Here is a 15,397-nt window from a genome sequence, read left to right on the forward strand (position 1 = left end):
CTCCCTGCCTCTTTCTCTTTTGCCACTCAAGCAGGCTTTGGGATCTTTGACAATGAGGTTTTCAAGCACAGCAATTTTTTTAATCATTCACAGTAATTCATGACAGTTTTTTTAGAAGAGCTTTGGCTCTTCTAATTCTCTGTGACACATGGTCTCTCATGAACATCATTTTCAAACACATGAATCATTGCTAGACATCCGTTTTCCCATCTGGGTCTTTGGCAAGGTGAGTTCTTGCTCATCTCCATGAACTTTCAGCTTGCATGGCTTAGCCATGAGTATGGCCTGCTTTGGCCTGGTCCCTGCTGTGTCAGGTGCCTTTGCACATGCACACACACACGCACACACAGACATACATGTGTGTCACTGTACAGGCTTAACTGGACTCTGTACCTCTATCTTGATCAGCCATCATCTTCCTTCTGAGTCATGGCTGAGGAAGACAAGCAGCTGGTTTTGGTATTGGCTTCATGATAATAAGTAAACAGTAATTAATATTTTGCAATTATGTATGTCTTTGAATTGGATGATCTGAAAGCACTTCATTAACGTTAATTAGTCATCATTGCATAGCCCACATGAGGTAGATAAGGTTTTATTGTGCAGAAGGGAAAACTGAGGCGGAAAGAAATACCAGGATCAGGCAGGTCTAACATCTGTCAGAAGGGTTTGCAATGTCTTGGCACTTCTCAGTCTTGGCACTTGCTGCAGCCTCATTTTGAAGACACCAATGGCAAAATTTGGGCTAAAATGCAGAGGGCGAAATCCTAGATGTTCAGGACAGAGTCCCACGGGATTAATCAAGACCTTGATTCCTCACAGGTTGTGCCTGTCCACTGTTTTGGCTTTTCCTGCTTTTGCCGCTGTTTGATACTTTGCTAATCATCAAGACTCCAACGCAACAGGTGACATGGGCATCTAACAGAGCCAGAGCAGTGGAGTGGATCTAGACCCTTTCTGGATCTGGTCTGATATCTTAGAGACATTTTTTCAGTTGCCCAGAAAACGTTTACCAAACCATCCAATATTATTAGGTTATAAAGCCCTTGCAAAAACACTCTTGACCAGCCGGAGGACCAGACATAGATCAAAGCATTTGGGTAAAGGGAGATGTGTCTAGACATTGTGTGGGTTACCAAACTCACACCAGTGTCTCACATCAGGAGCTTGATTCTGTTACCTAAATGACCTGGATGCTCCTCCTGACCTCCAGATGACTTTTGGAAGGACAAGGGTCTCCTGAAGGTCTCATGTCAGATCTGCTGACTGGTTTAGGTACCTCAGGGCACCTTGAGACCTCCTTGTTTTGGATAACTGAATCATGCCCCAAATGTCCAGTTTTATGGCCTGTGTTGGCAGTGCATGCCCAGCACGTGTTTCACTACATCCAAGTCTTTCTCTAGGCAGGTAGCTCGATGCCCAGAACTGAAGAAATTAATCTGAGCACCCTCTGAAAAATCTTTACTGTTCTCTAGGTAAAAGAGTCTAAGCACTCTGTTGCTTCCAGTTCCTGTGTTTACCTCCCACTTTCAGGCCCAAGTTATTTAGGAACTTTGGAAAAGATCTCTATCTGCCACCTGATGCTACAGCTGTGCAGTAGGAATAGGGTCACTGCAGGATCTACTGTTCCCTCAGAGCTCTCAGACCCCCTGTTATCATCCTTAAGACTCACTGCATACTGAGTCTCCCCTCCAGTATCCTTCTCACCCCAATGCTGGCTCTGTAGAAATCAGTACCACCAGCAGGATTTAAAACCAAGTCAGACACTGTTATCCCAAGATCTTCACTCAATGGTCCAAGTTTCCTATAGTGCCAAGCAATTGGGTTTAATTAGTTGCTTGTGTTTATGTCTTTCCCAGTTAGAGCAGGTCTACATGACAATGGTGTGAAGAGATCAAGGATAGCTGAGTGTCCCCACACTTTGTAGCTGAGCACCCACAAGACCTGGGTAGATGTGCTCTCTTTTCAAGCATCTTGGTGGTTCCAACTGGACAGAGGCATGTGCCAGGGAACCTGCCTGCTGCGGTCAGGCTCTGTCTTCTTCCTCAGGTGTTTTATGTGACCTCAGTGATGTATGTGACTGACCTCCTCCAAGGGGGCTGAGTTAACAACATCTCTTTATGTTGCTGCTCTACACTGTCAGTGGTCAGTGCTGGATGTCGAGATAAGCTGGGCTTAAATGTGCAGCACTGGGTCCTCTGATACAATGGACGTGGGGAGATCAAATGGGGGACCTATAAGATTCTATTCTGTGCTCAGCTGAAGAGGGGGTGATGCCTCCCTCTCATGCTCCCCTCCCAAGCAGTGACAGGACTTGGAGGAGCTTCTCCAGCTGGAGAGGCTGTGACAGACCTGGGAAAACTGAGGTCATGATGTTGTCCTTTGGAGTGGAATTGAGGTGTTTGAAGACAGGTGAGGAGCAGCAGGAGGGAAACAGAAGATGCAAGATCTGTTCATCAGGTGAGCTCTGCCTGTTGTACACCCCAATGGAGATATAGTGGAGACTACAGAATCACGTGTAAACTCAGGGTTTTTAAATCCAAGGCTGTGTGGGTGAACTGCAGGCTGGCTTTTCTTGGTGGAGGGCTGGACTTTAAAGCTTTAACATGATTCTTTTAATGGATATATCTGGAGCAGTTCTCTGTGGTTGAAAAAAGCCACCCAACTGATCAAAAGCTGAGTCTTACTCAGTTTTCATTATTCATTACAGCCCCTCCCCTTCCTCCAGCCAGAACAGAGGGAGTCCAGGGTGACCAGTTGGTGGGAGGCCCTGGTCTCTTTATGAAGTGGAATTGAAACATGTTTTGCCTGAAGGTTTTATATGGGTATTTGCTGACAGCAGAGGACAGGGTGAGACTCATAGATCTTTTGGGTCTCATGGCAGAGCTTGTAATGGTTGATACATGCTCATTTCCCTGGATTAATTCTTTTTTTGAGCATCTCCTCCTGTCCACCCTAGTCTTTTTGCCCTTCTCAATGTTCTCCTGCCTGGTTCAAGGGTCACAGCCCCTTCAGCCCTAAGTTAGTTCTGTTTTTCTTTGCCTGTCTGCAGAGACATTCCCCCTCTCCCTCTCTTAACCTCAGGCCCTTTATCTGCTGTCTTAACTCGCAGTTCAAGCTCTTGTTTAAATCGCCTCTGCACACAGCTCACTGGCCCCAGTCCCTCTGCTGCTTTTCCTGAGTCCTTATCAGCTCCATGCATGCCTCCTCCCCATTCCCTGTTGCAAATGCTGTGTCTCTGATATTAGGTCTCTCTGTGACTCTCTCATTCATCTCCTGTCTCTTCCCATGCCCTCCACAGGCTGGTAGTCCCTGTCACCAGGTCCAGCCACCTCTGGGTTCCACCACCTTTCTGTCTGCCTGGGTTTCTCTCTGGGGAACCATGAGGTGGTCTCTCCAAGAATGGCTTCCCATGGCATCATACCCCAACACTACCCTAAACCCTTTTCTTTCCATCTCCATGCCTTGTCTTCTCCTCCAAACACCAGAGCTTCCCTCCACGTTCCCAGTTCTGTTATGACTAGCGTTCATTTAATATACCTCCCCCCTCCACCCCAATCTGGCATTGTTACCTCCCAGATAACCCTCCTTCTACCCAGACACCATCTCACAGAGAAAACCATCATCAGGGGATGTTGTCAGTCCCTGGCTTTCACTTCTGGTACTCCCTTTCTGTCATGGGGCCATCAGAAACCACCAGTATGAGGTGATGCTGCTTGAACAGGGAAGTTGGACCATGTGACCCTGGACTGTGGTCCCTTCCAGCCTTACCTATTCTGGGCTTCTGTGCTTCTGTGAGCATGAGGGAACAGATCCATTTCAGCTGTGGAGAAGATGTGGTGAGCGATCTTGTCCTCTCTAGGAGCTGCAGAAATTTCAGGTAAGAGGTGAATAACTCCCAAAATTTCTGAGAAGTATCGTCAGCAAAAATTTGCCAAGTATCTGCTGAGGCCACCTGATCTGCACTTGGACCACACTGGAAATTTTCACCAGTGGGCCAAAGCACTTGCCTACTTGCATGTCTGTCTTCCAGCCATCTCTCCAGTCCCAGAAACAAGGCAGGGCCACCAGGGCCATTAAAACTATGATTTTTAAGATGGGGAAAGCATAAATTTGTTACTAGCCTACTTCTGGAAGTGCTTGAAATAAATACATAATTGAGGTAAACAGCAAGTGAGAAAACATTCAACCCCCAGCAGTGCCAGTTTGGCAATGCTCTGGGCAAGCTTGGGAGCAGAGCAACAGGCTGTGCTGGCAGATGTGCCAGTGAGGCACAGTAGAGGAACTTGTGCAGGCAGATGTTTGGGCCTCACAGACAAAAACACCCCTGGCCCCTTTGCCCAAATGTGCTTGGTTTGAGACAGGTCCCTCATCTGCCTGTGGCAGCCAGGCTAAACACCACAGCACAGGAGAACCCAGTGCATCCCAGTGCCACCCTGGTGGTGCAGGCACAGCTCAGCTCCCAGTGCCGCAGGCAGGACGCCCACTGCTCCCTGCCCAGCCCTGGGCTGTGCTCCTGCCCTGCCCCTGCCCACTCAGGGCTTGGGGGCCGGTAGCCCTGCACCAGGCAGTGGAGGAGGAGGGCAGTGCCTGGCATGACGTGCGTGCTGGGTGCGTCTGTGCCGGCGCTGGGCACCGGCTGTGCCTGGGGCAGCATGTGGGAGCGTGTTTGTGTGGCTGTATCCTCCTGGTGCAGGCAGTCTGTGTCCCATGACACATGCATGGTGTGAAGGGGGAAGGGAGGATGAATGGAAGATGACTGTAGGAGCCTGCAACAGAGAGGATAAAGAGGAAAATCAGCTAGACCTGCTGGGTTGGTTGAAATTCTTGCTTTGGGCTTGGATAAGGTATTAAAGCACATTTCTCATTCCCTTGTGGGATCAGAGAAATGTCACCCATCCCAGTGCATGGCTCTGCAAATGCATCCTGCCCTTCACGCAGGGGCAGTGGGAGCTGTCCCTGCCCTGCCTTGTGGCAGGAACTCTCCCCCACCTTGGGACCCTGTTCCGTGCCACGCAGCTCCGCAATCAGCAAGAGATGACTTGCCCCTGGGCACTGCCATTATATAAAGGGACAGGAGGCAGGTTTCCCAGTCATAAAGGTGTTGCACAATTAATTATTCTGGCTTGGCTCCGGATCCCTGAAGCTCAAGGATGCCACGCTACATGACTAGTGCAGCACAGGCTTGGCCTGGTGAGCCTCAGGCTAGTAAATCACTTCTGCTCACGTCTCTCCCCTTCCCCTCAAGTGTATGCTCTTTTAAAGGGGGACTTGATGGAGCATGCTCTAAAGCAGCAGCACCTGCAATCAGGGGACAGCCAGAAACATATTCCAGCTCTTTGTTTTGGTATCTTCCCTCTCCCCCAAGGGACACCCCCATGCTGAGTCCCCAGCACAAAGGAGAGCCAGCACTGCACTGGGTAAGAGCAAATCCCCATGCCTGGGCTTCTTGTTTGTATTTGCCTGGCTCAAGGTTAAAACCCATTTGTCTTGACATGCCATTCTCCTGGAAATTAAAGACCTTGTATTTTTCTCCTCACAGTTGTATCGTACCCTATAATCAAGCTGCCTCTCCATCTTCTCTCTGAAAGGCTGAACATGTTGAATTCTCAGTTTCTCCCTGCAAAGTGTTATTTGCTTTAGCCCTCAGGTGAATTTCCTGGTGCTGTCTTCACTGTCTTTAACTTTTAAACATCTTTCAAAAGTGCAAAAACACCTGAAACCCTACAGACCCATACTCATCAGGGCTGGGTGCAGATATTCCTGTCTTGTTGATCTGTTGCCATATGAGTTTCCCCTCCCCTCCCCTCCCCTCCCTCCCCTCCCCTCCCCTCCCCTCCCCTCCCCTCCCCTCCCCTCCCCTCCCCTCCATATCCACTACATAAGCAATATCTTAAGTGAGCTGGTCATTCACATTTCAGTGAAAACATTTCCATTGCCATGGCCTTTCAAAAACTGGTTCATGTGGCCAGGCACATTGCAGGGCTGTCCATCTCTTGCAATTAGATGCTGGTGGATTTGGCAGTCCCGGTGAGAGATGGGAATGCAGAGCCAGAACATCATTATGGTTGGTCATCCAACACTAAGAAACGCATCTTATGTTCATACAGACTCCTGAGCAGGGGTCTTTGAATATTATTGGAGCTAAAGTTTGTAGCCAGCTTTGGTACACATGTATCTCTGCTTTCCTTCATCTTCTTTGATGTGAAAGGAGGCAATAACCCCAGTATAATCCCAGGCAGTGGCCAAGGCTCTTACACATGCTAGGGCAGAGCCCAAACATGTCTGAAACCACCTGTGGTGTTGCTCACAGATCAATGGTGCAGAATGCAAGCAAGGGAACATCCCAGCACCCAGGGCAATCAAGTTTTAGGGGCTAAATTCTCTACTGCTGAAAGCTGAAGATACCTCAGTTTACTTGCATGGAAGATTTATCCTGGCATTTGTTGTTACCCAAATTAGCAATAACCTTGAGGTGTTAGCTTGGGGCCCATGCATTACAGGATGCATTGTCCCAGAAACTGGATGGAAAGTTGCCTGTTTACCAAGCGGCAAAAACAACAGTGATGAAAGACAGAGCAGTGACCTGAGTTCAACAGCTCCAGCAGCGGGAAGTAATAATAACAGTTGTGATCCTTTACCACAGAGGTCCACAAGCTGGTTTAGAGTTTCATGGCCCAGAGTCATCCTAAGGGCACTGTACATTCCAGAAACCTCTCTGAAGCACCTTACAGTAAGTGGAAACAAATAGAAAACCATCGGGGCTGGTGTTGAGGGAGCAGTGTTCCTCCCAGACTGACAAAACTCTGTTTCAGAGAGCAGAAGTTAATTCCTTTCTCAATATGAGGCTTTGGGAAGAGTTATTACCAGCAATTTGCCCTGGTTCTCAGATTGCTGTGGTCCAGATTGACGTAACCCACCAGGTTGTTTAGCCCGAGAGGATGTACCTCCCTTCTGGGACACCACTGCTGTAAAGGACTGGTGTAAGGGATAGGACATGTGTCTTGATCTCCCATTTGATATTTTTCTGAATGATATGCCTGATCTGAGGGGTACCTTGCCTCTAGAGCTTGGGCAGCATCATTTGTAATGAGTACACACTGCTGAAGACCTGTCACTTCACTGAAATGGGCAAAGTTTGGGTCTGTTTATGAAGGAGCAGGATTAACTGCTGTGACCAATCTTGGGAACAATATGAGATGCTGCAGCGAAGGGCTGTAATCCCAGAAGCAGGTCACACCACCACCAAGACAGTTCCCTTTGCTACAGCTCTGCCCTCTTTCATGCCCTGGGTCTGGATCCTTGTGGGCTGCTCAGAGCCCACAGCCCTTGGCTGAAAACCCAGCAGCTATTGCTGGCTCTCCACATGAGCAGACTCTGGACAGCTCATGGTTGGGGGCCTGCTGAGCTCAACCACCACCCTTGCACCTCAGTGGTGTTTCCACAGGGTATCAGGGATGCCCACTGGAAGACATGCACGGTGCTCTGCTTCCTGCTGTGGAGCCACCTATTCCAGCAGTGGGAGAGTGGGAGGCATAGCTCCTGCCTCTTGGGAATCTCAGAAGTGCTGGGATGTCAAACCCCGCCTGAGGAAGACTGCCGCCTCTTCTTCCCCTCACACACACCTTTGCTCTCCTAGATGAGAAGCAAGGCAAGAAGTTTCCTATATAGGTTAATAATAGTCTCAAGTTCAGACTTCCTGTGATTTCTGTGGCAGCCACTGGGACCAAGTATTCCTGGCACATCCCTTACAGAAACCTGCCACAAATGACTGGCATGCTTTATTCCTCTTCAGCGGTCCACACTGGGATATCCCACCAGGTTTTCCCTAGCTCTTTTACCCTTCCCTTGTCATTGCTGACTTGATGTGCCGGTGGGAAGAATGAATGAACACGACAGCCATGCCAAGCCCCACTCCCTCACTCTGTGCATTGTCATTTCTGCCAGCTGAGTGTATTCATCATGGGAAGGGTGGGAGAGCATGTGTGGAACCAGGGTTGGTGCCTCTTCGTAAGGGTTTTGCAAGGCTGAGCGGATGCCCCAGCTGGGTGCCTGCAATAGATCCTCCCCAAGCCACAAGCAGGATGAGTGTAAGAGATCTTATCTTGCTTTTCAGTAATAGGTATCCAATTTGCTGACTCCAGTTGCCCAACTCATGTCTGATTCAGGTCTCTGGGCTTCCTGCAGAAAGTGGTGGGTGCGATGTCTGAGTGGCAGGCTCAGGAAACAGGGCACATCAGAGATCCGTCACCTGCACCTCCCATAGCAGGCTGGAGGGTTCAATACTCCCACCCTCGAGCTGAAGAATGGGTATATCAGTGTGTAGGTTAACAGGTAAAGCAAGAGAGTCTGTCCCCAGAGGATCCAGAGCTCTCTCCTAGGAAGCCCCAGTCACACACAAGAGACTTTCATGGACAATTTTTTCTGGGAAATGATTTCCCAAGTGGGGTGTGTGGCAAGACACCTTGCTACAGCATGAGCATTTTGGTGCCTTGGCAGTATTGCCCTGCTCCTGCCACCCTGCAAACTTGGTGCAACAAAGTGCCTGTGATGGGAAGATTTGGGGGTGCTGCCAGCCTAGGGAGGGGTAATCTCCTCTCTGTGTTTTTTGAGCTCCCTGGGTGACTGCTGCTCTTGCCACCTTCCCATTACTCCTTCTTCTCTAGTCTGGAAGTGAACAAGAGCTGTGGTGGGATGGGACTCCACTGTTGGGATTTGCTGGGAGATATGGGCTGCAAGGACAATGGTAACCGATTGCCTCTGCATCCCAGAAGGACACAGAGACACAACAGCTCTCCGTGGGTGGAGGGAGAGGATCTCCTACTTGTCCCCTACAAGAGCTGTGGTGGGATGGGACTCCACTGTTGGGATTTGCTGGGAGATATGGGCTGCAAGGACAATGGTAACCGATTGCCTCTGCATCCCAGAAGGACACAGAGACACAACAGCTCTCCGTGGGTGGAGGGAGAGGATCTCCTACTTGTCCCTTCAGAACACCCAGTGCTTGCCTCCACCTGGTGCTCCTTTCAGGCCTCATGCTGCTCTGACTGGATGCTGGCAGCTGACAGGGCTGGGGGTTTCCTTGCCTAAGGGATAAAGAGTGTCTGACCCCAGGAGGAGATGGCTGGGACTGGAAGCTGCTGCCAGCACTGGCTCCAAATGCTCTGGTGGCTCAAGGGAAAGCATCTGTTCCCATCTGCCAGCTTCTCATGCCTGGCCTCCCATCCTGTGCCAGGACAGGCAGATCCTGTGGCTGCTGGCCTGGTTGTTCTCAACACCCAGCCCTGCCCTTGGGTGTAAGTGGTACAGGGAGGTCCTGGACTGCCCGTCTGGGGTGGGATTGCCTCTGCCATGTGCTGCTCCCTGCTTCCACAAACTACTTCGACTTGACTCTGGGCTTCTCAAGATCAAAAACCACCCACCCCTGAGCCATGAAGCAAACCGGGGCTTGGACTTCCTGTGTCCACACACAGGAACCAAGGCACAAGATTAGCTCTGTTTCAGTGCTCCTAGTTTAGGACTGAAATTCTGAATATCTCCTGGATCCTGATTTGGAATCTGCTTGCTGACTCTTCTTGGGCTTTTCAGCGTGTAAATCCCCACTTTAATTCCTGCTGGTCAGGCCAAGAAAAAGAGGTCAGGACATTTTCATAAGGAAATGTTGGGTCTTTACTCTTGGGGTGTTCCAGGTCAGCCACAGTGTCTGTCAACCATTGTAACTTCATGCTTGGGGAGTGAGGGAAAAAGAGTGGCTCTCACCACAATGACTTTCAAGTTCTCTGCTTTTCTCCTCCCATGAGACCAAGACTTCCTTGAAGATTCCAGAACCAGTTTAAAAGCTATTGCCTCAAACCAGCTCATGTCCCATGCCCGCTGATGTCTGTGAAGGAGCTGCCAGTTCAAGGACATTATTCCTTTCTTTGGGAGAGGGACTCTTCTGGTGGATGAGGAGGTGGGTGCCTGCTCGTGTCTCCTCAGACTTTGGGTGTTGCATCCACTGCACAGCCCAGCCCTTCTGTTTACAGCCCTGTTATCTCCACACCCGCAGGCACTCGTCTCAGGTGGCTTGTCCATGCCAAATCCCTGTTTCATTATGGAATCTCAGAAATGCCCATTACAATGCAGTTCCTTAATGCCTGTTTGCTAAAGGATGATGTTTAATACTTAAACTACCCAGGGGAAAAAAAAAATAGGTCATTATGGAAATTTCCCCAGGATTCAGGCTGGTTTAAAATCAGCTGGAGGAAAGAATATCCCAAAGAGGACAGCAGACTCTGTTCTTGTTTGAAGCAAGTGTAGACAAGCTCACTTTGCTTTTGCAGAGGTGGATTTAGGAAGCGTCCAGGTGAACTGATAGTTACAGTCCTTCAACAGCCCTGAAGACACAAGAGGGAGAATGTGTAGTTTGCTCTGAAGGTGCTTTTTCAGTTCAGGAGCCCAGTTCTCTTCTCTGAGGGTGCAGGTTAGAAGGAAATCCCCTGCAGGGACCATGAGAGACCCAAATGAGGTTTGGGGGTACAGAATTAAGTCAGGGTACAGAAACTGGGGAAAAAGAGGAACACCACGTGTCCTTTCAGATTTAACCCTCATACTTTCTGCCTTTGCATCTCCTGGGAAGGAAAAACATGTTACTTGAATTGGAAAATACTCAATATCCATGCTTCTAGGGTTTCTACTCCCTAGCCTAAAATTATCAACAGCTGGTTCATCCCTAGTTGAAACACAACACTTCTTCTTCTTCCTGATGTGCCTACTGGCAGCACTATGTCCCAGCATGGTTTTGGGTTCACTGCCTTACTTTATTTGAGCCCTTCTGAGCCATACTGGAATGGTGAGACTCCATTCACCCGTTTGTTGTTCTGACATTCCTTTGCACCTTTTCCACTTTCAGTTCACCTTTCTTGAACAAAGGTGATCTGGAATTTGTGTGGCATTGCAGAGACACCCCCTGACGTGAATTGTGGAATAGTTTTAAAGCTTTCCTGATCCTATTGCAAATACCTCACCCCACCTGTAGTAGAAACATCTTTGCATCTTGCAGGTCTACACCCCCTTAGAAACTGGGGTGGGTTACACCAGTTATGTGTAGCTTTCTCCACCTGGGATAATTGCTTAAGTCTTCCTTTGTAGCCTGACAAAGAGACGCTCCTAAAGTGATCTCATGGAATACATGTCTAAAATTACATCTAGGTGGGTTCTTCTGCTCTTAAAGTGATTGTTTCTGTGCTGAAGAACAGCTCTAGCTGTGGTTAGATTGGAGAGCAGGCACACTTTCCATTCTGGGACATGTCCTCATCTGGTAGGGAAAGTTCTTGTCATTGCTCCTGACTCACACTTTGGGCTGGTGGAGTTTCACACCATTTCTGTGTCTTCTGCCTTTGGGGTCTTTGAACTCTCCTGCTGTGGGCACAACAGCAGCAGCGCCTCCAAGTCAGGACTGGCTCTGCAGCTCTCAGAAGAATGACTGTCTACACAGAGCAGTTTATGAGAGAAGCCCTGAGAAGTTTATGAGAGAAACCCTGTTTCAGGAGGGCTGTTTGTAATAGCTTTCCCTTCAGATGTGTTATTAAAAAGCTTTCTTCTGGAGCAATTGATGCTTTTCCAGTGTGGAGTAGTTATTCTGGCATGCAACCACTGAGAGTGGAAAATGGCAGGAATGGCATGTGATGTACGTTGTTTATTCCTGTAAATCAGCACAAGCTTCAGGGTGAGGAGGGAACTAGTCATGACAAGGAATCTCCAGTGGCATGGGTTGTAGGTCCATGTCCAATATAGCTCTGGGGGATCCATACCTATGAGATACTGCTGAAGGATATGAGGCATAGACTCATCTCAGGACACCCTTTCCTTTCCTTGGTCCCAATTAGTGGACTTCATGAAGAGCTATTTAATGGAATTTAAAATATTATTCTCATTATTATATAGTAATTCAAGTCCAAACCCAGTTTGCCGGGTCTCAGGAACCCAAATCAGGATTGCAGTTTCATCTTAAGTGTCTCCAAAACCAGGTGTCATAAACAACTCTGCTGTGTAGGTTATCATTCTTTCCTGGAGGAATTTCTTCATTTTTCTAACTCAACTTGGAGGGCTAAGCAGACCCAGATGTGAAAAAAACACCTGGCTCTGCAAATCTGGAGATTCAAGGCAGGATGTTGAAATCTCTGTGCTTAACCCTCCAGCTAGAATGGCTTAGAAAGCTTATAAACTTCCCACTCACTTCCTACCCGGCCTTGCTAGGCAAGCTATAATTTTTATTTTTAATGAAATCTAATGAACATGTCACCATACTGCTCTGTCAAGTAGATCACGGGAAGGAGATGGTCCCAGGTATCTTCCAAAGGGAGATTTCACAAGGATGAATCCTGCCATGCCTTGACACAGTGACCTCTCTTGGCATAACGGCTTTTGCACCAGGTGACCCTGCCATCAATGCAATGAGTGACTCATTACAGAGTTCAGTGATTCACACTTTTCTCCCTATTGGATTGCACCATCCCTCGTGGGATGAGTGAACAAATTTGGCTTGGACAAGCTGTGGAACCCACCAGTCCGGGTTTATCCATTCATTTACTTAAGAAAAAGTCTTGTTACCTTGTTAAACTTGGATTTTAATAGGAGAAATTGCATTGCTGGGGGGTGATTCAGGACTCTGCAGAAGCCAAGGAGTTTATGAGTCTGAATTTATTTTGTGCCACTATAGCCAGTAGGAAAACAGCTGAATGGGAGCAGACGGGAATTAGTTCTTCCTTTACAATTTCACCTGTATCTTTCCCCTGGTATGGAGCTATGAGGGACAGAGCCAAGTGGCAAGGTTGAAACACAAACAGCACACTTGGAACCTGGGTGTTAGTTTTGGATCATGTCTAGAAATAACAGCCCAAGCACACAGTGAGTTTCTTGTGGCACATTGCACGGTTCTGCTGGAGAGAAAGGAAGGGAATGAGAAAGTGACAAACGTCACAGAGAAGTGATCCTGTTGGACCAGGATCAAAAGACATAGGTTCCAATTCTGGATAATTCCAAGGTACGGCTGTATTTGTTGGTCCCAGAAGATACTGGAAGAAAAGGTTGAGGTTTATGGCAGGAGCACAACATAACAATGTTGTCTCTGACTTCCCTGCTGAGTTGAATTTCCTTTTCTCTTGGAGTTTCCTCTAGGCAACCAGTAGATTCCATAAACTGGAGTGTTTCATTGCCTTGATTTTTGTCACTGTACAGATTGATAGGAGTAATTCGTTCTAAGTACCTTAATACCTGATATTTGAATCATGCTTTGATTGACAAGAGAAATCCCTTGCTTGCACTGCAATAGCTCTGGCACAACCATCAGGAAGTCAAGCACGAGTTCTTTGTGACAGAGTTCTGGAAATTTCCTTTTGTTGAGGCTTTGTGCTGTGAAAGAACTTCTTTGGATGTTCATGCAAGGCAACCCTAAAGGCATGGACGTCTTTCCATGTCCACCCAACTCTAGGAGAGCCCAGCAGCTCTGAGGTCCTGTCTCATTATTCTTAACTGCTACATCCTACCTTGTTTACTTCTACCATCCTGCAGATTTATTGTAACCACCACAATGGGTACAAGTACCCTGTGCACCAGTTATTGCAGGAGATGGGCTTGCTTGGAAATCTATTGCTGCTCAAGCACATCTTTAATTGATTTGTGCTTAGATCATGTGTTCTTAAGTCCAGTGGATTGATGTGGCATGGCAATTCCTGTATTGGCACAGAGAAGCTCCAGCACTGGGATCTTTCAGCCCTTGCCCACACTGTGATTAGTTATTGCTTCTGAAAGGATGTCCCGCTTCTTCTAGCGTTGCATCACTGTCCTTTCCCCAAGCTCCTTCCTAGATAATAACATGGCTGCCTGTTGGGAAAGCAATTTCATAAGTCCCTATTGCTCATTTTAAGTCACTGGATCTTGGGCTGCAGTGATTCACCCTCACAATGCCCCAAGAAGGGAATCTGATATCACTCTCCAATTTACTGACAGAGAAGCTGGGGTGTGGAAAGGTGAAGGATTTGCTTGGGGTCAGGCAGTGACTCAGGCAAAGAGCTGGTGTCAGGGCACCCACCCCACCCCAGCTCCTCAGGCTTGCCTCTGTCTAGACTTCCCCAAGCACCAGCTTTGATGCTGGTCTTATCACCATCTTTTACCATGTCGTGGTTCAACCCCAGCCAGCAACTAAGTACCACGCACTGCCCCCTGCTCACCTCCAACAGGGAAGACAATAGTAAAAAAATGTAAAACTTGTGGGTTGAGATAAGAATAGTTTAATAATTGAAACAAAATAAAATATACTACTACTAGTAATACTAATGACAATGAAAAAGAGAAAGATAGACAATAAAACCCAAGAAGGGCATGTGATAAACAACACAATTGCTCACCACCCACTGACAGATGCCCAGACTGTTTCCCAGCAGTGATCACCTGCTGCTGGTGAATTCCCCCCACTTTATGCACTGGGCATGATGTTCTATGGTATGGAATAACCCTTTGGGCAGTTTGGGTCAGCTCTTTTGGCCATGCTCCCTCCTGCTCACTGGCAGAGCATGGGAAACTGAGCAGTCCTTGATATTTAGGGTAAGCACTGCTGAGCAACAACTGAAACATCAGTGGGTTATCAACATTATTCTCATACTGAATCCAAATCACTAGTAAGAAATAAATTAATTATTCCAGCCAAAACCAAGACATATCATCAACCTTGGAACCTCGACATCTCCTTTCCCTTCACCAGTTTTGAGAAAATGCCTGTATCCTCAACTTGTAACAGAGGGCCTCAGATGCCACAGACAGGAGAAATGTTCCTACCTGCTTGGAGAAAATCACAACCCTCCATGCTTTTTGCATCTCACCTTTCTCTCTGGTCTGACATCTCTGTTCTCACCACCTGGGAAGGAATGGGAACTAGCCTAAATAAATCTCAATAAAACTAACCCACGGAACACAGTCTACACATTGGTGGCCACCTGTTTTAGCTTGGAACTGCCAAAAGGGTAAAAAATCCAACACACAACCTAATTTCTGGCTGTGATAGCTTTGACCGAGCAACAGGGTGAAAGGACAGGGAAGAATATAAAGGAGAGGGGAGTGCAGGAGGAAGTGAGGAGCCTCCATGGCTCTGGTGATGCACTGCAAGATGTGAGGGGAGAGATATGGAGAGAAGGTTGAAAATGAGCATCCTGAGCACTGGTTTGCAAACCCCAGCCACAGCAAGCAGGCATGGGGCTGATGGAGCACTTGCTGTAGCTCAGAGGACCCCATTGATGCTGGCAGTCCTGCACTGGGCTTGAGCACAAAATAAAGTTTCCTGCCCCTGTAATTATGTTTGGACTTGAGTGTTTCCCTGTATTTGATTCCTCACACGTTACTGCTTTCTTAGCCACATTCCTGA

The sequence above is a fragment of the Corvus moneduloides genome, chromosome Z (assembly GCF_009650955.1).
Source record: "Corvus moneduloides isolate bCorMon1 chromosome Z, bCorMon1.pri, whole genome shotgun sequence".
NCBI classification, from domain to species: Eukaryota; Metazoa; Chordata; class Aves; order Passeriformes; family Corvidae; genus Corvus; species Corvus moneduloides.